This window comes from Bos taurus, chromosome 23 (genome assembly GCF_002263795.3).
Source record: "Bos taurus isolate L1 Dominette 01449 registration number 42190680 breed Hereford chromosome 23, ARS-UCD2.0, whole genome shotgun sequence".
In the NCBI taxonomy this organism is placed as follows: Eukaryota; Metazoa; Chordata; class Mammalia; order Artiodactyla; family Bovidae; genus Bos; species Bos taurus.
In genome coordinates, this window is record NC_037350.1 from 4,026,773 (window position 1) to 4,054,506 (window position 27,734).

Below are 27,734 nucleotides of genomic sequence, written 5' to 3' on the forward strand. Positions count from 1 at the left end.
GCCGCCCGGGGCAGACGGGCTCCGGGCTCCGGGAGGGGAGGGCGGCCGACCCGCTCCGGCCCAGGTGGTGGCAGGGCCGCGGCCGGTCACTTCCAGGACCCCCGGGCCCCCGCGGGGCTCGCCGCTGCCGCGACAGCACCCCTGAGCAGGGACGCGCGCCAGGTAAGGCGGCCCCTTCTCCTCTCCTGTCCCTGCCGTGACGGCGAACCGGGGACCTCCGGCTGGAGCTCCCGCGTCTGCAGGGTGCAGTTTCTTCCCGCGCGTGCGGAGGCAGCGAGTGAACCGGCAGGCAGAGTCGGCACCCAGGATGGAGGCTGGGACCCGGGATCTGTCCCGCAAAGTTCCTGGGTGGTCGCATGATCTCCGTAGCCTCTCTGGACTCTGATTTCTGTTCGGAGCATTCTGGCCTCTGAAAATGGATAGTGCGCGGTGATTTACTCCCCTAAGCTCATCTATCTGGGCCGCGGTCTTTCTAGAAGGGGCTGGTGTCCGCACGTGCGGCGCAGGGAGCGTGATGCCGAGCGCGGGATGGCGGGCTGTGCGCGGTGCCCGGGAGGTTCTCTGAGACTGCGGCCCCGGAGGCTCACTCAGGGGAGCGTGACAAATCCGGGGCCGGGACAGCACCCAGTCAATTATATCGGAATCTGTGGGAGTGGGCTACACACTTCCCAGGTGACTGCCAGGTGGTGTGGCTTTGGGAACCAGTGGCTGAGAGCCCTGCTTCTCCAAGGAAGGGGTGTCTCTTGGCAGCAGCAGCAGCCTCCCCTGGGAACTTTCAGAAATGCAAACTCGGGGGCCCCGCTTGGGAGGCGCAGACTATCCGAATCTGAAACTGCGGGGTAGGGACCAGCCCGCTGTGTGTTCCTGGACCCTGCAGGTCAGGCTAGCGCTGGCTCACTGTAGAGGGCTCTGGGTCGGGTTTCAGCGGAGGGAAGGGCAGACGCCTTTGGCTTTCCTTCCAGAGAAGGGAGGAAACAGACCCCTTTTCTGAAAATCTTAGATATTTATCAGTAGGGTTCTACCCATATATATATAAATATATATATATATATATATATATATATATATATATATTTAAATGCCGTGGACTTTGGAGGATTCTGAAAAGGGCGGAGACTTAGCCATCACCTGGAGCGAAGTTTCCTGTAGTAAACATTTTCTATTTTTAAGAGTTGAAAGGAAGCCAAAGAAGACATGCACCTAAGAATCTCCTGGCTGCAATAACACCAACGTTTGGCCCCTGATGGGGCTGCTCCCTATCATCCCTGTCATCAGTACACTTTACAGGACTCATATGAGGTATGAGCAATTGGAGGTTTCAGGGATTCATGCCAGTTCTCCAGAGTGCAAGGAAATTCAGCCTTGCAGGTCTCTGAATTCTCTGAGTGGCTCCTTTTTTTTTTTTTTTTTTTAAATAGAGATCTGAGATTTCAAAATTTTGGCGAGAAAAATAATTCCAGCTGTTCGTAAGTCATTAGTACAGAAATAGAATGACTTTGCAAATAGGCTTAAATGGATCTGAAAATCTGATGTTGGAAAAAAAGCTAGAAGAGGCGTGACTGTGGTCCTACTACATGTGTGCTGGGGTGAACACTGCTCAGTGTTCTGCGCGGAAAGCAGTTGCTTTCCAAGCTGCTATTGTCAGAGCCAATTTGTGATGAGGTATAGAGACCTTTAAGGGACAGGTTCTAAGCTTGTGTTCAGAGAACTGGGGGGAATACAGGTTGTGGTGAGGACTAGGAGCCTCGATCTGAGGCCCAAGATGCAGGTTCAAGATCTGTTCTTCTGATTCTCTGAGCTCTGGGGCAGGGGTATAACTCTGTGGGCCTCACCTTCCTCATCTGCAGAATGGGCAATGCCATTTTGTTGTCAGAGTTAAAGGAAATAATGCTTCCAGCATAGTCAATGACATGTTTGCTAGTCCAAAATGTACGCACACACACAGACACACACGCCAACTAAAAAGAAAATAAAGACCTAATCCCCAAACACTTTGAATGAAAACTATGTGGAGAACATGGTCACACTTTATATTTACATGAATTTACGTGTCAGCCTCACCCTTAGAATTTACAGTTTTTCCTTCTTACTAGAATCTGAATATATGGACATCCTCTAATTAGCTTCCTAATTTTACTCTATGTTTTATATAGAACTTTCTAGAACAAAATTTTTCTAGTAGATTATCTTCAAGTCAACAGCCTAGTTTTTAATCTACTCACTGTGTATGGTAAAGGATTTTACCATCTGGTGGAATTTATAATCTTCACATTCAAATTTAAACAGCCTTAAATCTGGCTCTCCAGAATATCATTCCTTCTAAAAGACAGTTCAAATGGTAGGCCTGGCATGCTGTGGCTTCCAAGAACATCAGTTTAGAAGTCCTACCTGGTGTTTCCTAGGTTCTTGGGAGAGAAAAATGAAACGTTATGCAGTTACATCAAGGTTTGCTCAAGACAATGTGAGAGAGAGCCAGGTGAGGACACAGCAAGGACAAGCCTCAACTGGCAGAAGGGGCAGGGGAGGCCATTGAACTGTCCTTTTGTTTCTTAGCTGCAATAATTTCACAGTGCTTCAGAACCACATATAGAAGAAGCAACTCCTTTTACAATATTTGATTGGAACTGATCTGGGTGATCCTTTTAGAACCAGAGAGTTCTAGTAAAAAAAAAAAAAATGGGGATTAATTCCAAGAAATATGCCACTTGATTCTGTACTTTGAAATGCGTCTTGATTCACCTTTAATTTCAGTGATAAATTGACTATTAGATTTCCAACTTAGGATGCAATTTTAGGACTCATCTTCCATCTTTGAATGTAAGAGATTGTACTCTTTCTGTTACCAGTCTTCTGTGACTTCTAGAAGACTAAACATAATACAAGTTTCAGCACATAAACATCTTGGTTACTCCATTCAGGAAATCGGGTCTTCATTAGGATACTTTGGAAGTTACAATGTAATGTCATTAAATTGAATATGATTAGAATTTAATGTTATTAAATTAAATGTAATTGCAACTTAATGTAAGTAGGGTTTTCTTTTTGGCTTACTATGTATGAGATGAGGAGTGGCTCTGGGCATGAAAAGTGAAGATCAGAGGCACTTCTCTTGATGGGGAAAATGAAGGCGTGTGGAAGCAAATTAAAAGGCTCAATAATAAAATTATGTATCCTGGATAATTTAACTCAAGAGCTGAGCATCTGTGATGTTGCAAGTCAACGACAAGATGAAGCAGCCCAGTGAGTGGCCAGTTCGGAAAGATGCTAATGCCCCACGGTGATTTCATGATTCTCCGTTTGCAGGCAAAAGGGCTGGAGCAGAGATAATCATAAAGAAGTGAGCCTAATTGCCTTTATTTTTCATAACTTGGCTCACTTAGAAAGGTTCTGATTGTCTTCATTTCAGTTCACTTATTTTGATGGCCCACTTTGTTCCAAAGTTGACGGTTTTACCATTAAGGCCAACCTGGAAAGTCGTGTGAGCAAAACACATCACAGCAAAGGGATATACGTTTTTATTTTGTATTTATTATTTTTGGATTGTATTTCTCAGCATGCAGTAGTAACTCTTTAGTTTGTTTCATTAGCATTCTTGTGGGAAACAACTTGAAATATTTATTCCTGGCAAGCAATCCAGTCTCATGAAAAGAGAATTGGCTCTGTGGCTGAGCCTTCTCCATCTCACAGTTATGGACACACACTTTTCAGCCACAATGCCAAGCCTTGAGTCCTGACTGTCACTTACCAGTTGTGTAACCTTTCTTTGTTTCTGTTTCCTCCTAAGTAAAATTGGGCTGAATGCATACTAAGTCGCTTCAGCCGTATCTGACTCTTTGTGACCTCATGGACTGTAGCCCCCCAGGCTCCTCTGTCCATGGGATTTCCCAGGCAAGAATACTGGAGTGGGTTGCCATGCCCTTCTCCAGGGGACCTTCCTGACCCAGGGATCAAACCTGTGTCTCTTAAGTCTCCTGCATTGGCAGGTGTTTTTTTTTTTTTTTTTTTTTTTTTTTTTTTTACCACTGGCACCACCTGGGAAGCTCTAAAATTGGGGAATAGTACCTACATCAGGGGGATTATCATGAGGAGTAAATGAGTCAACAAACATAAAGTTCTACTAACAGTAAATGCTTAATAAGTATTTCCTATCATTTCTCCTTGGATGTTAATGGTTTAAGCTGATGCTCTCTTTTTCTCTTTTCACCTCTGAAAATTAGATCCTGAAAAGGCAGTGGTAATTCAGGTTATGTCATTTGATGCTTTTTCTGTTTTAGCTAGTAAGAGAATTTGTTTCTGAATAAATGAAGTCCTTCAACTTTCTTGGAAAATAATACAAACTTTCGAACAACGTTCTAAAAGTTGCCAGATGCTGCTAGTGCGGGCCTGAGACCGCACTCGGAGAATGACTGCTTCACCCACTAGTTCCCAGATGCTGTTACTGTGGGCCTGAGACCGCACTCGGAGAATGACTGCTTCACCCACTAGTTCCCAGATGCTGTTACTGTGGGCCTGAGACCGCACTCGGAGAATGACTGCTTCACCCACTAGTTCCCAAACTGGACTAAACATTGGAGTCACCTGAGATCAGAGCTGTAGCATGTTGATGCCCAAACTGATTAAAAAGTTAATCAGTTGGGTTAATTTATTATGAAATGTAGTTGTCATGTGCTTTGAAAAAGAGAGGCTGTGTAACATTACACCTTACCTGTCTATATGGAATTCCTGTGCACTCATAGCATTTTTAGGGATATTATAATTTGTCCAGTCGAAATGGGGAAAAAGACTTGGGGACCTCATTCTTGGCTAAAAGCTCAGGAACAGTCAGTGGTGGCACTAGATAACAACAGGCTTCCTGTATTCTGCTCAGTACATTTTTCATTCAACTGCCTTGTCTTCTGAAAAATCAGATAATGTGGTAGAAGCACATAATCCCAGATAAAGTGCCCTGGGAATCCTATGGATCTGCCTGTCTCCCTTGACCCAGTTTGATTTTTGATTTCAGGGTTATTTATTGAAAAGCTTTTCTAAATGAAAATTCACTGACATCACCATAGCTAAGTGTAAGAAAATAAACATATAGCTATCCATTGTGAAAAGGAAGAGTTTTTTTATAGCTAGGTTAAGGATCTAGTTGAGTTTTTCCTTTTTGCCGTTACTTTAGCAGTTTGGCTTTTACTAATGAAAAACTCAGAGGTATCTTTGAGAATTTCAGGAAACATGGACAGTTTCTCAAGTCCAAGTTTGGTGACCGTCTGGGAATCCTGCCAGGTTCTTCTGTTCGATTCACTGTTTAATTTTTGTTTTGACTTGTCTTGTTTTGATATAGGTCAGTGTAGCCACGATCGCAGTGTTATGTTACCCGCTAACTGTTTGTTTTTACAGTTACTGGTGTCAAGAAGAAAAGATTAAGAACTGACACAACTTTCTTTTTAAATTCGAAGTAAAAACTTCTAGTGAAGTCTGAGCTTTATAGGAAGTTCTTCTAAATATATTCTTTGGAAATGTATAGCCTTTTACATTTTTATTATGTAACAGTGGTAAATAAAAACAAACACTCAGAATATATGTTTTATATTTTTATGGCAACTTTCAAATCTATAGGTGATTCAATGAAACAAAGTATTGAATGTTTTATAAATGCTAAACCTTGCTGTATTTCTCTACTGAATTAGGAAGAGGCAGTTTGATTCCAACTCAAGGGGCTGTCTAGGCACTCACCAGTACCCAGAATTAGATACAATATTAAAGATAAGGAAAGGAGGAACATTCTTTGTAAGTGTTCAGCCAATAATTACACTGTGGTGAAGTGCCTGTCCAGCTTAACTGTCCTCTGGGATTCAGAAAAGTTACTTTGTTCAGTTTAGTAAGTCTATTGAGAGCCAATTGGCAGTTTTCTTTTTTCAAATGGAAAGCTCCTTTTAATTTATTATGTAAAAATAGCACTTTGTACCTATTTTTAAGTGAAAAAGTGTATAAGGCAAAAATAGTTTTGATTTAAATTTATGAAAATCAACAAGTGTGGCATGATGTGTCACTGTTTCTTTTCAAACCATTTTGATTCTCATTTAACATAATGTCTTGAATTAATCTTTAGAAAGGGCTGAATATGATTTTTTAAAAAATATTGAAATATAGTTGATTTCCAATATTATGTTAGTTCTAGGCATACAGCACAATATTCAGTTATGCATATATATAAAATATATAGATATATGTGTATATATAGGTATATATTGGAGAAGGCTATGGCACCCCACTCCAGTACTCTTGCCTGGAAAACCCATGGACGGAGGAGCCTGGTGGGCTGCAGTCCATGGGGTCACTGAGAGTCGGACACGACTGAGCAACTTCCCTTTCACTTTTCACTTGCATGCATTGGAGAAGGAAATGGCAACCCACTCCAGTGTTCTTTCCTGGAGAATCCCAGGGACAGGGGAGCCTGGTGGGCTGCCGTCTATGGAGTCACACAGAGTCGGACACGACTGAAGCGACTTAGCAACAACAGGTATATATGTTCTTTTATAGGTTATTACAAGATACTGAGTATAGTTCTCTGTGCTGTGCAGTAAGTCCTTGTTGTTTCCTATTTTATGTATAGTCGTGTATAGCTGTCAATACCAAACTCCTAATTTATCCCTCCCCCCTTTTCCCCTTTGGTAGTGGTACGTATGGTTTTTGTTTCTGTGGGCCTATTTCTGTTTTGTAAATAGGTTCAATTGTGAGATGATTTTAGAGTCCACATATAAGTGGTATCATATGGTCTTTGTCTTTCTCTGCCTGACTTACTTCACTTCGTACATGATCTCTAGGTCTATCCACGTTGCTGCATGTGGCAGTATTTCATTCTTTCTTATGGCTGAGTACTATTCCATTGTGTATGTGGACCATATCTTTATTCATTGACAGTTCACAGCAGCACTATATACAGTAACCAAGACATGGAAGCAACCTGTGTCCATTAGAAGATGAATTTGATTTGAATTTATATTATGGCAAGAAGTGGAGAAGTTACACCAGAGGGAGGCACTGTGGAGAAGAGAAAAACCCAAGGTCCTGAGAATGCGGCTGACTCCTCCACTTCTCTGTAGAAGCTTCCCTTTTCCTTCTGGCAGTGCCTGTCCATCCTTTCGGAGTTCTTTTTCTTTTCTTTTCTTTCCCTGTTGAAATCACTTGTTAGCCAGCACTTCTGGACTAAGGTTTGAAATGAGAGAGAGTGAAGGATGCTTCCTGAGGAGCAGGGATGCCAAGGTAGCTGTCTTAGGTAGAGTGGTTCATACATTTCCTACTTAAGTCCCTTCAGAGTGAGGAGGAAGCAGGGATGAAAAGAAAACGTGGGATTCAGAACTCTTGATGGGATATGGAGGCGCGTGGAACCTTATTCAAACCTTATCCTGTATAAGTTAGTGCAGCAAGTTTGTCAGTGTGGGATGTGACCTACAATCTAAGTTATATGTTGTTTTCATTCTGCCAGTTGAATAAGAGTAACAGTATTTGTACACGAAGTACTGAATAAATAGACATACATTATTTCCAAGAAGGCTATGGACCAGGAAATGGGAAACCTGGTTTCTCATCCCAGTCTACCACTAACTTACTAAATCGGTTGCTTATCAGAAAAGCCTGTAGTAAAACAGACTTGGTAGGCGTGATTGTAAAGTCTTCTTTCATTTTCTTTTTCTTGGTGAAAAGCACCATTTGAGACCATCATGGATCACGTGAAGAGTTGTAGCTTAGACCATCTGTGTTCAGAGGTGAAGTCAGTTTGAGTAAAACCCTTTAGGAAGTTAGTCTCTAGAGAAATGTAGCATTCATTCCAAAAATTCCTATAACAATATTCTTGAATGTTCACTGAAGATGGATGTTACTGTGCGTGGGAAATAATGAGATAGCAGATCTTTGTATTTCAAGAAAATTGTATTTTCCTTTTCATGATGGCTAAACAAACTTTTTTGGCCTCCATATGGGAATTATATAAAACATATTCACTGGTCTTTTCAACACTTGGAAAAAAATTCTTATTCTTAAGTATGGGTTTATAAATGAAATCATGTTTATATGAGTAATCATATTGTAGTTTTGAGCTCAAAATTGTTTCCCAAAATGTTAACAGTTGCATTTTGACGGTAGTATGATAGATATTTTCTTTCCTGCTTTTCTTTGTTTCCTCTATTTTTTAATACACATGTATTACCTTTATAATGAAAAAGTAAATACGTAACTACATGCTTTTAGAGGAAGCATATGAAATGGTAATTTTGAATACTAATACAAATGTATTAGTGATATAGATACAAATGTATTAGAGAGATAATGATGTTACAATGTGATTCATTTACATTCCTGTAATTCACAAAGCACTTGTATGAGATGTACTTTGAAATACCAGACACACTAATAAGAGATAGGAAAATCTGGTGAAAATGATAGGCGTGATTTTTATTAAAAGCAGAGCATCACTTTCTTACTCCTAGTGAGTGCCAAAAGAATATTATGTATTCTAATCCTGTAAAGCCATCGAGGATTATAGCTAAGATCGGGGTTGGGGGGGTATGTAGTCGTAGCCCTGCCACTTAGCACCTGTGTGACCTTGTTCATGGTTCTTAACCTTTTAAAGCTTAATTTTCCCATTTGTCAAGAGAGGATCAAAGGACCTACTTCATGCTGTGGTCAAGAGTGTTCAGTGGAATAATACACACAAACTCTTAAACATAGTGCCTGGCAGGGAAAGGTACTCAAATTAGTTATTACCACAAGTGAATATTCTTCCTACTTCTGATCTTGTTCACACGTCTGATTTGGGTATCTACCTTGTGGAAAGCTTGCTGCTGCTTTAGATGAGGTATCCTCCAGGCAGCCGGGGTCATGGCGGACAGGTGACTCCAGACTTTCACCCTTCTCCATGTTGTGCTGGGGATGCAGGGAGCATGTCTCCCAAAGCTAGCAGTGCTCTAGGGGTGTCAACAGAGGCTTTGCAGAGCAACTCCTGTGACTCTAAGTACTTATTATGGAGTCTGGGAGGCCAGCATCCTTTGCCATATGGCACAATCCCCAGTGGTTGTTGGGTGGAGTTGGAAGTGTCCTTAGGACCGACTTGCAGCTGCAGATGGTTTGTTATGAGCTCCTCCTGCTGCTGCTAAGTCACTTCAGTCGTGTCCGACTCTGTGCGACCCCATAGACGGCAGCCCACCAGGCTCCCCCATCCCTGGGATTCTCCAAGCAAGAACACTGGAGTGGGTTGCCATTTCCTTCTATGAGCTCCTAGATTTTAGCAATTGTAGAGGTTTCGTTGGTCAGGGTCCTGGATAGTCCATCTTATGCATGCATGTGTGAAGTCACTAGAGTCATATCTGACTCTCTGCAACTCTGTGGACTATAACCTGCCAGGCTCCTTTGTCCATGGGATTCTCCAGACAAGAATACTGGAGTTGGGTTGCCATGCCCTGCTCCAGGGAATCTTCCCAACCGAGGGATCAAGCCTGCATCTCTTATGTCTCCTGCGTTGGTAGGTGGGATTTTTTACAACTAGTCGGACACGACTGAGTGACTTCACTTTCACTTTTCACTTTCATGCATTGGAGAAGGAAATGGCAACCCACTCCAGTGTTCTTGCCTGGAGAATCCCAGGGACAGGGGAGCCTGGTGGGCTGCCGTCTAGGGGGTCGCACAGAGTCGGACACAACTGAAGCGATTTAACAGCAGCAGCAGCAGCAGCGCCACCTGGGAAGCTTGACTCCCTCTTGTTTTCCTCTGTGAAAATTAGAAAATTGCTTTGTTTCCCTGAGAAGGCAATGGCACTCCACTCCAGTACTCTTGCCTGGAAAATCCCATGGATGGAGGAGCCTGGTAGGCTGCAGTCCATGGGGTTGCTAAGAGTCAGACATGACTGAGCAACTTCACTTTCACTTTTCACTTTCATGCATTGGAGAAGGAAATGGCAACCCACTCCAGTGTTCTTGCCTGGAGAATCCCAGGGACGGGAGAGCCTGGTGGGCTTCCGTCTATGGGGTTGCACAGAGTCGGACACGACTGAAGTGACTTAGCAGCAGCAGCAGCTTTGTTTCCAGGCAGATGCAGCTCTGGGTTTCAGTATCCATTTGCCTCCTCAACTAGAGACCTTTGTGTGGCCATAGCACAGAATTTTATGTATTTGTATAGGATACGTGTTAATTCATCGACTAGGCGAATATTTTTCCAGCTGTTTCCATAGATTAATTCCAGATCCTAGAGATGCAGCAAAAATGAGACACGATCCCTGTCCTCCAGGACTCGCAATCTCTTTGCAAATTTCACTGTGTCTGCTTTGTCTATCAGGGTTGGTATCATATCACGGAACTTTTAACCCTAGTACATTGCTGCTCTCGGTAGAGTGCTTCAAAGAGGATGTCATGGTTGATTTCATATGTTAATTGCTCCCATACCCACTAATCTGAAGGTTTATTATTGGGGGTCCCTGGTTGGGTCTATGCTCTTCTCAAAACTGTGGTGAACTCTATATGTATAATGTATATCAGTAAATTTCTACAAAGTGTTTAGACTAGGCACATAGTCTACCAATCCAAAAACTAAACAAAAACCCATGATGAATTGAATTGAAGTGATCATGGCTTAAAATAGAAGGAAGTTATGGAGACGCTGGGAAAATCAGAATCAATTATTTTTAGACTACACATGTCAGAGCCCTGAAAAAAAATGTAAATATTTTTGAGCTCTGATTCATTCTCAATTAATTAATTAAGTGAATGTCTGGCCAGTTACCAATATAGGATAGTGAGAGCCATTTGTGTATCTGTATTTCCTTAACTGTGCCTCGAAATATTTTTAATTTTTAGCTGGATAGTGTAATTTCACATTGGACACTTTTCGGCCAGACCTATTACATCATTAAATGCTAAGCTTGAGTAGTGCAATGAGTTTGTGTGTTTTAAATGTTTCTACATCATCTTGGATAAGGCTGCCAAGTTGAATTTCATATCTCCTATCTAGAAACCTGCCATGTTATCCATACTTGAGCCTAAAACAGTTTAAGTAAGACTAGTGAAGCCATTATAATTTCATATTTTCAAACTTGATTTGAATACTAATGACTTTAAGAATAAATGTGTGCATGTTTTCCACTTCATTCCATCTTCAGCTTTTCTGCAAAGATGAGCATGTATCATAAAGATAGCTGCAAGAAGAGCCTCTTTCCCCTTCCTCTCTATAGTTGTTTTCATGTTGCCAATCCTTAAGCAAGGCCAATCTATTTCTCAAGACAGTGTCCTCAAGGAATCCGATTATTACAGGGTTGCCATCTTCTCAAATGCAGGCAAGAAGAATCCTAGCCCTGCTCCTCCAGAGGGTAAGACACTGCTACTTTTACTGTTCAGTTCAGTCACTCAGTCGTGTCTGACTCTTTTTGACTCCATGGATTGCAGCACACCAGGCTTCCCTGTCCATCATGAACTCCCGGAGCTTACTCAAATTCATGTCCATCAAGTCAGTGATGCCATCCAACCATCTCATCCTCTGTCATCCCCTTTTCCTCCTGCCTTCAATCTTTCCCAGCATCAGGGTCTTTTCCACTGAGTCAGTTCTTCACATCAGGTGGCCAAAGTATTGGAGTTTCAGTTTCAGCATCAGTCCTTCCAATGAATATTCAGGACTGATTTTCTTTAGGATGGACTGGTTGGATTTCCTTGCAGTCCAAGGGATTCTCAAGAGTCTTCTCCAACACAGTTCAAAAGCAACAATTCTTCAGCTCTCAGCTTTTGTTATAGTTCAACTCATATCCATACATCAGTTCAGTTCAGTTGCTCAGTTGTGTCCAACTCTTTGCAACCCCATGGACTGTAGCACACCAGGCCTCCCTGTCCATCACCAACTCCTGGAGTTTACTCAAACTCATGTTCATTGAGTCGGTGATGTCATCCAACCATCTCATCCACTTTCATCCCCTTCTCCTCCCACCTTCAATCTTTCCCAGCACCAATGAGTCAGTTCTTCACGTCAGGTGGCCAAAGTATTGGAGTTTCAGCTTCAGCATCAGTCTTTCCAATGAATATTCAGGACTGATTTCCTTTAGGATGGACTGGTTGGATCTCTTTGCAAGATCCAAGGGACTTGCAAGAGTCTTTTCCAACACCACACTTCAAAAGCATCAATTCTTTGGCACTCAGCTTTCTTTATAGTCCAGCTCTCACATCCATACATGACTACTGGAAAAATCATAGCTTTGACTAGATGGACCTTTGTTTGCAGAGTAATGTCTCTGCTTTTTAATATGCTGTCTAGGTTGGTCATAGATTTTCTTCCAAGAAGCAAGCATCTTTTAATTTCATGGCTGCAATCACCATCTGCAGTGATTTTGGAGCCCTAAAAAATAAAGTCAGCCACTGTTTCCACTGCTTCCCCATCTATTTCCCATAGTGATGGGACCAGATGCCATGATCTTAGTTTTCTGAATGTTGAGTCTTAAGCCAGCTTTTTCACTCTCCTCTTTCCCTTTCATCAAGAGGTTCTTTAGTTCCTCTTCACTTTCTGCCATAAGGGTGGTGTCATTGGCATATCTGAGGTTATTGATATCTCTCCCAGCAATCTTGATTCCAGCTTGTGTTTCATCCAGCCTGGCATTTCTCATGATGTATTCTGCATGTAAGTTAAATAAGCAGGGTGACAATATACAGTCTTGATGTACTCCTTTCCCTATTTGGAACCAGTCTGTTGTTCCATGTCCAGTTCTAACTGTTGCTTCTTGACCTGCATACAGATTTCTCAGAAGGCAGGTCAGGTGGCCTGGTATTCCCATCTCTTGAAGAATTTTCCACAGTTCATTGTGATGCACACAGTCAAAGGCTTTGGTGTAATCAATAAAGTCTACTTTTACTGTAGACAATTTCAAATTTTGACTTTTTTCCTTTAAAATCTTTCTCCTGGGATTTGTTTTCTGAGAGCCATTTCTTCACGTGTGCTAACAGGGAAAGAAAGAAGGCATATTTTATTATCTGCAAAAGCTGCAAGAATGGGTTCTCTTTCTGTGACCATTGTCCTCATTGGGGAGTTGCCTGTGTGCTCAGAGTCATTTTGTCTGACTCTTTGTGACCCCACGGACTGTAGCCCATGGACTGTAGCCCACCAGACTCCTCTGTCCAAGGAGTCTTCTAGGCAAGAATACTGGAGTGGGTTGCCATTTCCCACTCCAGGGGATCTTCCTTACCCAGGGATTGAACCCTGTGTCTCTGGCATTGGCAGGCAGATTCTTTATCACTGTGCCATCTGGGAAGCCCCCATTAGGGAGTTGGGAAGTTTTAAATGCAAAACAAGGAATTTTGATATATCAAAAGGGCAGAGAGGAGACAAATGCTCCCAAGAAAGCTTTATTGTCTTTCTTCCCGTTCACAAAAAGGAGCTACTGATAATTGTAAAAATGTTGATTCTGTGCTGTGGGCGGGGGGTTGGGTGGGTGGTGATGAGTCAGCAAGCTCCCTGGCTCCCTGGGTACCTAGTAGACTGAGGTTCCTTATGGTATGATTGGGAGGTGAACTACTTCAAATATAAGTTTGGAAGCAAAGTAAGACTCCAGATGGTTTAATGCTGGAGGTCGGTGCTGGGGAAGATTTGGTCTGTGTCATACTTTGCTTCATGGAGGAGGTGTGGCATGAGCCTGCTTCTTGAAGCATGGTTCAGTTTAGACACACACAATAGTCAACATAAATCACAGGGCTGGAAATTACCTTACAAGTAATTGTCATTTGTGATACAAATGTTGTTTATACGAATGACGCTTGATGCCTTAATCTCTCCCAATAGCATAACTAATGAGCAGATGATCTGCTGCCAGATACCGTTAAGGATGGGAAACTTTCAGCTTTAAACATCCTTATTTACTAAAAATTATTTTCTTAGGTTAAACTGAAAAATTCCTCCTTGGGGTGTCCATGCACTGGTCCTAATTCTGTACTCTAGGAGTAACAGGGACAAAAAAAATCTCTTCCACTTCAAATCCAGTCTTGCCAGGATTTGAAGACAAGTGGAACATGGTATTCTAAAACTGCTTCTTTCTTTCATTCTTTGTCTTTTGCATGGTTTACAGTTACATCTACAGCCTAGTCAACCTTCCCTGGACATGCTGAGTATTGATTCTTTCTGATCATTGGTTGCTAAATAGAAAGGGTGTAGCCCTGCTCTTTTCTCTCTGTGGCCCAAGAGCAAACTAATTTTTGGCAGCTAGCTCACACAAATGACTTCAGTTTGCCATTAGCTAAGGCCTTTTTGTCTGCTCAGTCCTCCTGCTGTTAGGCCAACAGATTCCTTTTAAGAATTCTACAATCCAAATTTTGGATCCCAGGGTTTTTGTGTATTTCTTTTGAATTTTGTCTTATTGTGATTGGTTTATTATTTATCCAGGTGAGATCTTATCCACAGGCTTCCATTCAATCAGTTAGAAATCTTTTTTAGCTTTTCTTTATCTAGAAACTTGATTTGCATGTCATCGTTTTCCTCACTCAAATTATGGATAACCAATGAACTTGGCAGGACACATGACAGAATTCTAAAATATCTTGCCAGCAACCTCTTGCCAGGTTGGCAACCACTGTTACTCACCATGGGGGAGCCATTTGATCAGTTTTATATCCAGACTACATTTATCTGCTCTCATTTTTGAAGTGTCATAAGTACAGTCTTCTCATGATATCAGCCTTGCGCGTGTGTGTGCTAAGTCGGTTCATTCGTGTCTGACTCTTTGTGACCCTGTGGACCATAGTCCATAGGCTCTTCTGTCCATGGGATTCTCCAGACAAGAGTACTGGAACGGGTTGCCATACCCTCCTCCAGGGGATCTTCCTGACTAGTGATTGAACCCGCGTCTCTTATGTCTCCTGGATTGGTAGGAGGATTCTTTACCACTAGTGCCACAGAGGAAGCCCAATCCTATCAAAAAAGTATAGGTCAAACTGTACAGCACAGGGAACTCTACTCAATATTCTGTAATAACCTGTATGGGAAAAGTATCTGTTAAAGAATGAATATGTGTATATATATGATTGAATCACCATGCTGTACATCTGAAACTAACAACACTGTAAATCAACTATACACCAATACCACTTCTTAAAAAAGTGAAAAAACTGCAGGTCAGTTTACTGTGATTTATTCTTGGTACTAGAAAACATCGTGTAATGCTTAGGACATATTCCTTTTGTAAGGTTTGTGAGTGTTTGCAAAAAGGAGTGACGTTTAGAATGTTTAACAACCAGAAAAGCGAGGGCACCAGCCTTGCAGCTCGGGCACAGGACAGTCAGAGGAGATGTCAGGGCAGCCAGCTGACAGCTGATCTAATCCCTCAGCCTTTTGGGTTTCCCAGAAGCCCACATGCTCTTGATCTTTAGTGGTATTTCTTTTCTCCTTTCTGTAAGTTTCTGCTGTTTATTACTTGGACTTTGAGCACTGGTCTGTATTTCACAAATGAAGATATATTGTGAAACAGACTTAAAACTGGGAATGGGTGTGATTTGTTTAAGGGCTTGATGGAAAGGGAGGGTTTATTGAAGGGAGAGCTGGAAATATTTCCAAATATGGGACCTGGAGCCCTTCTGTAGAAATGGTCACTGAAGCAGAGACGGTGGTGGTGTTTCCGGCTGAGCACAAATCTGTCAATCACAAGCTACCCAGAAAAAGTCTAGAAGATAAAGGCCAATCAAGACAGATGCTATCTTTTGAGAAATAGTGAAGAAATGTTGCCAAGGGCACTGTGAAAGGATTGATTATCTCAAGGAAGGGTAACTCTCACGGAGGGTATGATCTTAAGCAAAGGGAGATAAAGGAGCAGGGTATGGGTGTGGGTGAGAGGAGGCATTTCTTTGGAACCTGAGGAGGTCATTAATACTGAGGTGAGCGTTCCCATAATGGTGAGTATGTACATATAACTTTATTGACTTTTAGAGAAAATGAATGATGAACATTTGATGCTGTAAGATGAGTATAATAATTACTTGGGATGTATGGTCAATAGAAAACAGTAGGGAAAAACCTAGAGTGGGCAGATTTAAGCAGAGAAACATAAAGTTTCTGCCTTCCTGGTTAATGGTGTTGTATTGTTCAGTGGCTAAGTTGTGTCCTTCTCTTCATGGCGCCATGGTTTGCAGCACACCAGCTTTCCCTGCCCTTCACTATCTCCCAGAGCTTGCTCAAACTCATGTCCTTTGATGCCATCCAACCATCTCATCCCCTGTCACACCTTTCTCCTCCTGACCTCAATCTTTCCCAGCATCAGGATCTTTTCTACTAAGTCGGCTCTTTGCACCAGGTGGCCAAAGTATTGGTGCTTCAGATTCAGCATCAATCCTTCCAATGAATATTCAGGGTTGATTTTCTTTAGGATTGACTGGTTTGATCTCCTTACTGTTCAAGGGATGCTCAAGAGTTTTCTCCAGCACCACAGTTCAAAAGCATCAATTCTTTAGTGCTCAGCTTTCTTTATGGTCCAACTCTCACACCCAAATGTGACTACTGGATGGACTGTTATTGACAAAGTGATGTCTCTGCTTTTTAATATGCTGTCTAGGTTGGTCATAGCTTTTCTTCTAAGGAGCAAGCATCTTTTAATTTCATGGCGGCAGTCACCATCCGCAGTGATTTTGGAGCCCAATAAAAGAAAATCTGTCACTGTTTCCATTTTTTCCCCATCTATTTGCCATGAATTGATGAGATTGGTTGCCATGATATTAGTTTTTTGATTGTTGAGTTTCAAGCCAGCTTTTTCATTCTTTTCACCCTCATCAAGAAGCTCTGTTGTTTCAATGCCATTCTCCCAAAACATCCCACCCTCTCCCTCTCCCACAGAGTCCAAAAGACTGTTCTATACATCTGTGTCTCTTTTGCTGTCTGGTATGGGGAGGGAGGTGGGAGGGGGGTTCAGGGTGGGGAATACATGTACACCCATGGCAGATTCATGTTGATGTATGGCAAAACCAATGCAATATTGTAAAGTAATTAGCCTCCAATTAAAATAAATAAATTTAAATTAAAAAAAAAGAAGCTCTGTTTCCTCTTTGCTTTCTGCCATTAGACTGTTATCATCTACATATCTGAGGTTGCTGATATTTCTGCTGGCAATTTTGATTCCAGCTCATGAGTTATCCAGCCCAGCATTTTGCATGATGTACTCTGTATAGAGGAAAGGGAAATAGCAGTCCACTCCAGTATTCTTGCCTGGAGAATCCCATGGACAGAGTAACCTGCTGGGCTACAGTCCATGGGGTGCAAAGAATTGAACATGACTGAGCACGTGCGTGTACACACACACACACACACGTACACAGTGTATAGAAGTTGAATAAGCAGGGTGACAATATACAGCCTTGACGTACTCCTTTCCTAATTTTGAACCAGTCCATTGTTCCACGTCTGGTTCTAACTGTTGCTTCTTGACCTGCATACAGGGTTCTCAGGAGACAGGTAAGGTGTCTGGTATTCCTATCTCTTTAAGAATTTCCCAGTATTTTGTGATCCACACTGTCAAAGGCTTTAGTGTAGTCTATGAAGCCGAAATAGATGTTTTGTTTTGTTTTTCCTGGAATTCCTTTGCTTTTTCTATGATCCAATATATGTTGGCAATTTTACCTCTGGTTTCTCTGCCTTTTCTAAATCCAGCTTGTACATCTGGAAGTTCTCAGTTCACATACTGCTGAAGCCTAACTTGAAGGATTTTGAGCATCACCTTGCTAGCATGTGAAATGAGCGTAATTATATGCTAGTTTCAACATTCTTTGGAATTGCTCTTCTTTGGGATTGGAATGAAAACTGACCTTTTCCAGTCCTGTGGCCACTGCTGAGTTTTCCAGATATGCTGACATATTGAGTGTAGCACTGGTTAATATTGCAGTTTCGTTATTATGAAATATTCCTTCATTACAGAGAATAATTAGTATATCAGTGTGAATGCACATTTCTGCCTTAAGTATTGTGCCATACCTTGCTTGGAAGACCCTTACAGCTCTGTTATTCCAGTGGTGATTTATTTGCAGACTATCCTCTAAGCAAAAGTACAAAGATTTGTGTCCCTCTGATTTTAGAAATATTCAGTCCTGCTGGCTATTTCTGAATCTGTGAAGGGAAGGAATATTGAACAGAAGGAAGAGGGAGGGTAGGTGTGAAGACGCATTGTGGAAAGTGTTCTGGGGACCATTGTGAGTCCCAAATATGGCCTTCCAGAAGGTTCTAGGCTATCATTTCACCTCACTTTAATTCCTAAACTGCAAAAGGGAAAGGGGGTGGGGAGACAGAGACCTTAGGAGGTTGGTTACATATATAATATATAGAATATTATGTCTATTCTATATATAATAGAATAGATAACCAACAAGGAGCTGACTATAGATCATATCTGGTTATAGATATATAGAATATTATATCTATTTTATATATAACAGAATAGATAACCAACAAGAAGCTTTGTGAACTATACTCAACATTTTGTAATACCTATAAAGGAAGAGAATCTAAAGTTATATATATAATACTGAATGTGCTGTACACCTGAAACTAACATATCAACTATACTTTAATTAAAAATATTAAAAAAAAGTACCTGAGTTAGGGAGCTCTTCTTCCCTAATGTTTGCCTTGTGTTTATTTTACAGAGTTAGCATTCTTACTAAAAGAAATACTGAGAGGGAAGACAAATGTTTGCAACACATTAATCAGGTTATTTTTGACTCATTCATAGAGATGATTTAATGGGGGAGAGCAGAGTCTGGTGTTAGCTATGGATTGGTTGGTGTGCATGTTGTGGTTCTAAGATCCTTAGAAGTGTCAGTGTTGAGAGGGACTATATCAGCCAGTTCCCCTGTCACCAGCATCCATTTCCCTTTCTGTCTGATGGTCTGAAGGTCTGAGAGTCTGAGGTTCAGATGGTTGGTGGATCTATCAGTTGGGTTATCATTGCCTTCATTTCTTGCCTCTTTTTCTTTCTTTCATTTTAGAAAAAGTATCTCTAGAATGGTTTATTATTCTGTTATTTGTATAAGTAAGACATAGAAAATATCCTAAATATTCAGTATTAGAGACAAGGTTGATATTTGCATTGATTATGCAATGGCATTAAAAATGGTGTTTAACAGCAAATGTGTCTTTAGATATAAGTAGAATATAGTAAACAAATTTATATATATAAATGTTCATGTCAAAATATTCAAAGCAAAAAGGATACAGTTTTAAATCTTATTGCTTAGGAAATGAGTATTTTATAAATATGGTATATTCCCTTCTTGGCCCTGTTTAATCATTTTTTGCCTTCTATTTTATGTGGTATGCCTATTTTGTTTTATTAGCATTTTCCTAGTGAATTATTTCTCTGACTGCTTGTTTTCAACACTTGCTGTCACTGAATTTTAGGTTGATTTCTTGTAAGTAGCATATAGGTGGACTTTAAAAAAAAACATCTAAAATATTTCTAAATTCTAAATAGTCAAATTTAACTTGTTAAATTTTACTATGATTGCTAATATGTTTTAATTATTTCTTTGCATCTTTATCTTTCTATGTATCTTGTTTTCTTATTCTTTATTATAATTGTTACTTTTAGTTTTTCCATCTTTGTTTGGAATTAATTAAGTTTGCTTCATTTTCTCCCCCTACCAATTATCTCTGGAAGTTACATTCTTCTTTGTGTAATAGTGATTACTATTATGTTTCTATGTATCAGTTAAAACTTGCATTTTCTTCCCATGGGATAGCGAGTTGGGATCTATCCCTCCCCACCAAATAACTTACTTATCCTACTTACATGACTTTTATCACCATCACTGCCCTCCATCCCCCATTCCACAGCCAGTCCCCGGTTGGAGGGTTTATGTTTTATTTCCAGAATGTTATTAATGTTTTTTCAGTAACAACTTTATATTGACGTTTTTTTTTTTTTATTTTGAAGGAATAGTAATTGGAGGCTGGTGTGTTCATTGATTTTTAAGAAAATTTCTGTTTCACAACTAGCTCTTAGTTTTATCTTCTAGTGATTTTTTTTTTTTTTTTTGCAGAAATAGTAGACTTTTGAGTTCTTTAATCTTCAAATGTTCAAAATATTAAAAAATGAAAGTAACTTTGCTTAAGTCCAAAACTATTTTCATGCATAACTTCGAAGATTTGGATCCATTATCTTTTGGCTTCACTTTTGTGCTAAGAAGTCTGCAGAAATCTGAATTTTATTTCTTTTTATATATCTTTTCTAGGCCCACCCCCTTCCACTCACCCTACCTTAGGATTTTTTGCTTTATCCTTTGAATTCTGATTTTTCACTAACACTGCTCTAAAAGATCTTTTTTCCTCCCTGTTCAAGCAATTTGATACTTTTGAGACCCTCTAATTCTGAAGATTAAAATCTTTATTTAGCTCTCAAAGCTTTTATTTTACCTTTTCTTACATTATTTCTACACATATATCATTGTATGTTCTCCTTCTGAAAACTTTTTAAATATTTTGTTAGATCTGTGTCCTTTTGCTTGTGGTCTGGTAGAATTCTTCAGCTTGATTTTCCATCTAGGTACTTTCCTCTTCAATTATTTTCACATACATTTCTGAATATGTTAATATCTGTATTCAAACATTCTTACACACATCTCTAAATATGAATGGCATCTAAGCTAGTCTTTTTCAGACTGTTATTAACTCTGTTTCTATGGGTGTTAGTTACTACATCTGCTGAGTTTGTGGGCTTCCTCTATGGTGCTGTCTTTTTTATCATTCACATCTTTGTTTTTGCAGTTTCATATTTACGACTGTATGGGTCTTTTTTCCATTTATTGTAGCTTACCCTCAATGATTGTGGTTTGCACTACATACTGGTGTCATGTCATCTGGACATGCCTATCCCCTGTTCCTCTTGGGTTTGCTCATGGTAAACCTGAGCCAAGCTCTGCCCATCCAGTCCAAGAACCCATGGGTTCCCCAGAGGGCCAAAGAAAGAGCTGCATAATGTCCAAGAGGCCATGGTTCTTCCTCATTCTGTCCACCTCTCTCAGAGTGTTTTTCCTCTTCCTGCTCTGAGAACTTTCCATCTTTGAGCAACCCTGCCTCTCTAGCAATATAGGCCATGAAATTCTGAAAAGGCCATATCCAGTGTTACTCTGACAATGTTATTCTAAAATACTTGTAATTGTGGAACAAAACAAAAGTCATTTTAGCACCTGCTTTATTACTTCTGTTCTGAAGTGAGCATTGTGGAGCAAGCAAATATCTGGACAGCCATAATTGCCCCCTTGGGTTCGTGTGTGATATGGCTTTAAAGATATTGTTTGCAATTTCTTGTGAATAGCATTTGGATGTTATAGAAAAATTAGAACATCTCCTTTTGGATAATGTCTGACATATTGTAATTCTGAGTCTGCTCTTGGCACTTGCTAGAGAAACGTCAGCTTCCCAACAGGAACAAAGTCCAGTGCAGCTGTTTCTGCTTTCACCATGGAATTTGAAAGTTTGTGTAAGAGACTGGATGTAACCAACCAGTTTGAGAGTGAACAATGGGAGTCATGAGAGTTTCCCACATCACGAATTTCTTGCATTGTAGATGATAAATTTGGTAGTACTAATACTGTCTTGAATTTGGGCATTGTATACCTTTGAGGGCTCCTTTCTGTAAGATTTTTAATGAATATTTAATAATTATAATTTTAATTATAAAATAATTTATAGTTTTATAAATATATAATAACTCAGTCTCTTTATCACACTTAACTCACATTACAGGGATTTAAAGATATCTTTTTAAACACTGTTCACTGATCTCATTTGCCAAGATGTGGACCAAAATATTTACAAAGTAGAATGATTTCTAGTTCTTGTGGGCTGGTTTTTCCTAGGAAATATTCATTATTTACTCATTGTGAAGTATAGTGTTGTCATTTTCCAGAATACCAGGGATAGTTTTATTCAACTGTAAGAATGAAGTACACAGCTTAAATGCACATCCCCACTGCTCTCTATTTAAGAATATCTAGACTAGTTTTTCGGAGAAGGAAATGGCAACCCACTCCAGTGTTCTTGCCTGGAGAATCCCAGGTACAGGGGAGCCTGGTGGGCTGCCGTCTATGGGGTCGCACAGAGTCAGACACGACTGAAGCAACTTAGCAGCAACAGCAGCAGACTAGTTTTTACTGCCATCCTAGTTGGCAGAAGATAAAAATTCGACTGTGGTATTTGTTGGTAACATTTGAAGGTGTGTTGAGGAGAACAATGTAAAATAGTTTAAGAAATCTCACATTTAAGGATCCAAAACCCTACTGCAAGCATTCAGTGGGGTCTGTGTAGATCTTGTCATTTGTTTAGAAGGAGGATCATTTTCAAGGGTTTATGTTTTGGTTTCATAGCTTAGCAATAACAAAGAAATACTTTCATGAAAAGAGATCACAATGATATTGTGCATATCTTTGAAGTTCTTTGAGTGTAATAGAAATAGGTATGTTAATTTTGATTACAAAATACTTACAGAAAATTCAGAGTCTATTAGATCTAGTAGATCCAATTTGGAACAATGGGGAAAAAATTCCTCCTTTTGGAGGAATTGTTTTAAGAAGCTACTTATTAGCCTTGTATTTAATGGAACAAATCATTCAATAAGTCATTTGAGAGAACAGAACTGTAGCCAATTTGAAATGGAAGTGCTCTCCAGCTCACTCATCTCTTCCCCCTGGTTTGATAGAGGATATGTTGAAGTCCAGCCAGCCTTGTTTTCTTGCCCAGATTCCAACAGTATCTTCATGACCTTGCTGGGTCTGGGACACAGATGGTCCAGCTGCCAATATAGTCTTTTTTTCCCTGCACCTGGCTGAATATGGCCAGGAAGGAATTGAATATTGTTGACTCATCACTTTAAAACAAGTTACTGTTATTGAACTCAATATAATACTTCTTTAATTAACAAATGCAGGATGTTCATCATTTTCCATGTCAGAGCTTCCTTTTATATGGTAAAAAATTGTACACTAGTGTATTTTGGAAGATGGGCTTTTCATTTTCCATTCTTTTAACACAGTTAGTCACATTTTATTTGGCTCTCTTGAATGTCAGGATGGTAGATTGTTCACGTTGGCTCTTTTTTTCCTCAGGAAACATCTCTGGCATACCTAATGAGACAGTGGAGCCATCTGGGAGATTAATGAAGATGTACTACATGAGACATTTACTTGTTACTCTTGGCTGTTTAGCAAGCATTTCCCCCATAGAAACAAAAGGCTGGCTTTTGGATTGACAGAGCTATGAAGGGTATATAGGAAAAAGGATGATAGTATATTTGGGGGAGGGGCAGAAAACGCTGACATTGATTGAAACTCTTGCCATTTAAATAAGCATTATAAATATTACAACTGTTTCACATGGAAGCTAGAAAGTAAGAGTTAAGATGAATTCATTTTGGAAACAAGAAATTTGAAACTAAATTAATAAATACTGCATTTCCCCCATAAACAAACACATAGAATGTGCATGTTTCCCGTTTGTATATTTTTAGCTGAAGATAAAAATAGACTATTGGAAATTGGGAATATTAAGTCTGTGACAAGTAGTGAGATGCAATAGGTATTTTGTAGTTTTGAAATACACATTCTGCCTTAAACATTACAACATACATGAGCCTGATAAGAATCACCCATGACAATGTTTTATAAGTTAATAACAATACAAAGTAAAAATTTTTTATTGCTGTTCATCTTGGTCAAGGGTGCCACTTAATATGAGAATTTTATTTATTCCTCACCAATAAAATGGCTTTGTAGAATTAAGGAAAATCTTTTGAAGCTTTGAATTTTTTATTTTAGGAGAAACAAAAAGTCATGGAATCCTTAAACCTTGGAAGGTGCCAAAAATATGTCACTTCATGGTATTTCTTTTTAGAAAATTTAAAATACAACTTTATGTTAATTTCAGCTGCATGGCAAAATGAATCAGTTATACATATAAAATATTCTTCTTCATATTTTTTCATTATGGTTTAATCGCAAGATACTGAATATAGTTTTCTGTTGTATATGGTAGGACTTTGTTGTTTATCCATTCTAGTTTGCATATGCTAATCCCAAACTCCTAATCCATCCCTTCCTTACTCCCCCTCTTCCTTGGCAACCACTCTGTATCTGTGAGTCTGTTTCATTTTACTTAAAAGTTACAAGATAATTACAGTCATTTCTTTATGAAAAGTAAGAACATGAGAAATAAATTTGTCTATTTAAAAGGAGAGCCCTAATTACAGATTCCAAGGCAACTTACAAGTGTTTCCTGTATTAATCAAATATGTCATATTCAGTGACGTATTCTTCATATGTATGAGTTCTTATGAAAATATGGCCAGTCTGATTTTTAAGATACAGAGTTTGAGTGCTAATTATAAAATATGTTAAATTCCATTTGGTTTGTCATAGGATATTAAATATAGTTCCCTGTGAGTAGGACCTTGTTGTTTATCCATTCTATATATGATACTTTGTATCTGCTAAACACGAACTCCCAATCCTTCCCTCCCACACTGTTCATGAAATTTCTTAATTGATTTGTTATTGAGAGAGCTTTATATTAAAGAAAGAGTAAAACTTGGGCTCAGTTCTTTGAGCTGATGCTATGAAGGAATACCATGTCTCCTTTAGTCTTCTGTGGTAGTCACAGAACTTTGGATTAGAAAAGCCCAGTTATTATGTTTTTGTTATGTTTCTATATACTGGCTTACTTGGAGCTTCCATACAACAATTGCTTTAGAAGGTTTTTTACAGGACCCATAGGAAGATATTTTATATTGTGGCACATCTGTACTTATTTGATAGATGTATATTAAATATTGTCTCATGACAAATACCCCCCTTTTCTACATGCATGATGTTCTGACATTTCCTCTTCTGTTCATTCTGTTGGAAAAAAAAAACACTGGTTATGACCTGCTAAATTGCAGTTTCAACAACTGCTGTAAAGGTTCCTCCATATTTTTTTGGAGGGGAGGGTGATGAATGTGTAGTTATATGTGATCATCATGAACTTTGTTTGCCAAGTATATTTCAGGTCCATGATAAGTTGACATCTCCTGACCCCACATTAGTTCTGGTCAATGAGTTCAGTGGAAAATTGACATATGTTTATGGACTGAAATATTTGAGACCCTCTAGAGCTCTTTACTTCTATCATTGAAAATGGTCATGTTCTTAGAATGGGCCTGAAAATGAGTCATGTGTAGCAGAACCAGTAGCCAGCCTACAGTGTACATAGAATATGAGCAAAAAATAAACTTTGCTGTTAAAAGGCACTTCGATTCTTGGATAGATTTGCTCTTCAGTATAGCTTACTCTTTCCTGATGGGTAGAGGATAATTCAATTATGTATTCTGCTGGTAGGAAAGAGCCTTCATTTGAGATATTAACTTTGCCTAAAAACACTACACAGTTCCATATGTACATACCTCATATGATGCTTAGCCCTGCTTTCCTAAAAACTAAGAAGTGTTTTATTTCTACTCACCCATCTCCCAGCAAACAATTTGGTTTTCCTTCTGAGTTCTTTCCCTTGGAAAGGACCAGAGGTGGGTCATTCTTATTTCTCCCCCGCACCCAGAGATGAACTATCATTCTTGGCCTGTCTCAGCTCCCAGGGCTCTTTTCACTCCAGTGAAAGAGTGGAAAGAGACATTCTGCCTCAAGTCCTCCTGCTTCCTGGGGGCCTTTCTGTTTTCTTGTGCCTCCACAATGAACTTTATAAAATGTGACCCAGAGTATGTCTATTGGAAAATCCCTCTGAAGAATCCCAGGATGAGCTTTAATGACAAAATCCGTTGCTCTTGGCTTGATTTAAAGACCCTTCATGGATTGTTTGCATCACTGTCATTTGTCACCCTCAGGGCCTGCTGTGGACTGAATTGTGTCTCCTCCAAATTCATGTGTTAAAGCCCTCAACTGTATTTGGAGGTAGGGCCTCTAAGGAGAGAGGATTCAGGTTAATTAGGCACATAAGGGTGAGATTACAGGATCAGTGTTCTTATGAGAAGAGACACCACCCAACGCACACAGCCAGCAAGATGGTGGCCCACCAATAGGGGGCCTCACCAGAGCCCACCAAGCCAGCACCTCACCTTGGACCACTAGCCTCCACAGCTGTGAGGAAGTAAACGTCTGTGGTCAAACCCCCTGCCCTCTGGAATTTTATAACAGCAGCCAGAGCTCCTCAGCCCCCACAGCTTTCCCTCTGGAAATCTCACTTCAGGAAAGCTATTTCACTGAACACAGTCTGCCCTTTAATTGTGCTCCGGATATGATTTGGTATTATCTTTCTCTCCTTTTAAGATTACCTGCAAATCCCTGGTTCTCCTTCAACTCACAGGTCGGACTTTACATCCTCCTAGAAAACTCTTGTCTCCTCTCCCAGGTGGAGTTAGATCTTCATTTCTCTGAGCTCCCCTGGCACCCTGCCCATACGCCCATTAACATCTCTCCTCTTCTGTGGTAACTGTACAGTTCATGTCTTTCCACTGAACTCTACATTTTAAAAATGTTTATTGAAGTGTAATAGATTTATAATATTGCATTAATTTCTACTATACAGCAAAGTGACTCAGTTATATATACACACACACATGTATATATACATTATTTTGATATACTTTTCCATTACAGTTTATCACAGGATATTGAATATAGTTCCCTGTGCTATACAATAGGACCTTGCTGTTTACCCATCCTATATATAATAGTTTGTGTCTGCTAATCCCAAAGTCCCAGTTGATCCCACCTCCATACCCCTTTCTCTTGACAACCACAGGTCTGTTCTCTATGTCTGTTTCTGTTTTGTAGATATATTCATTTGTGTTCTGTTTTAAATCTGACATATAAGTGATATTGTATGGTATTTCTCTTTTTCTTTCTGACTTCACTTAGTATGTGAAGTAAGTGCAAATGGCATTTCCCATCCTTTATTATGGCCAACTAATATTCCATTGCATATATGTACCCATGCTCAGTCACTTCAGTCATGTCCAACTCTCTGCAACCCAAGGGACCATAGCCCGCCAGGCTCCTCTGTCCATGAGATTCTCTAGGCAAGAATACTGGAGTGGGTTGCCATTCCCTTTTCTAGTGATAAAGTATGAAGTGAGTGAAATGAGTGAAGTGAAGCCACTCAGTCGTGTCCGACTCTTTGCGACCCCATGGACTATAGCCTAGCAGGCTCCTCTGTCCATAGGATTTTCCAGGCAAGAGGACTGGAGTGGGGGTGCCATCTCCTTCTCCATATATGTACTACATCTTCTTTATCCATTCATCTGTGGATGGACATGTAGGTTGTTTCCATGTCTTGGCTATTGTAAACAGTGCAGGTATTAACATAGGGTATATGTATCTTTTTGAATTATAGTTTTGTTTGGATATATGCCAAAGAGTGGGATTGCCGGATCATATGAAAACTCTGTTTTTAGTATTTTTGAGGAACCTCCATACTGTTTTCCATAGTGGCTGCACCAATTTACATTCCCTCCAACAGTGTAGGAAGTGAAACCTACTTTGTAAAGGCCATTAACTATGCTTTTCCATCTCTGTATCCCTATTGCCTAGGATGAATGCCCCGTTGTCTGAAATGAGGTGGTCATGAATATTATTGATTGAATATATGATGAATAATAGTGGTAAAGGAGTTATTCATTTATTAACTTTTATCTCCTGAAGATTCTTTTCTTCCTTCTTACAATCCAAACAACAAAGCTTCATGTGTTTTCCTTATCAAAACCAGCTGTCAAGACAGGA

At 39.9% G+C, this 27,734-nt stretch overlaps 1 protein-coding gene across 1 annotated transcript in view; it reads left to right on the forward strand.

The window, feature by feature from the left end:
- Positions 1-73: 73 nt before the first annotated feature.
- The window catches only part of COL21A1 (collagen type XXI alpha 1 chain), a 234,927-nt gene continuing 207,266 nt past the window's right edge, over positions 74-27,734 (forward strand). Inside the window, exon 1 of the mRNA XM_059880512.1 lies at positions 74-162. The gene's annotated coding sequence lies outside the window, so the exon portion shown is untranslated. The remainder of the gene's footprint in view (positions 163-27,734) is intronic.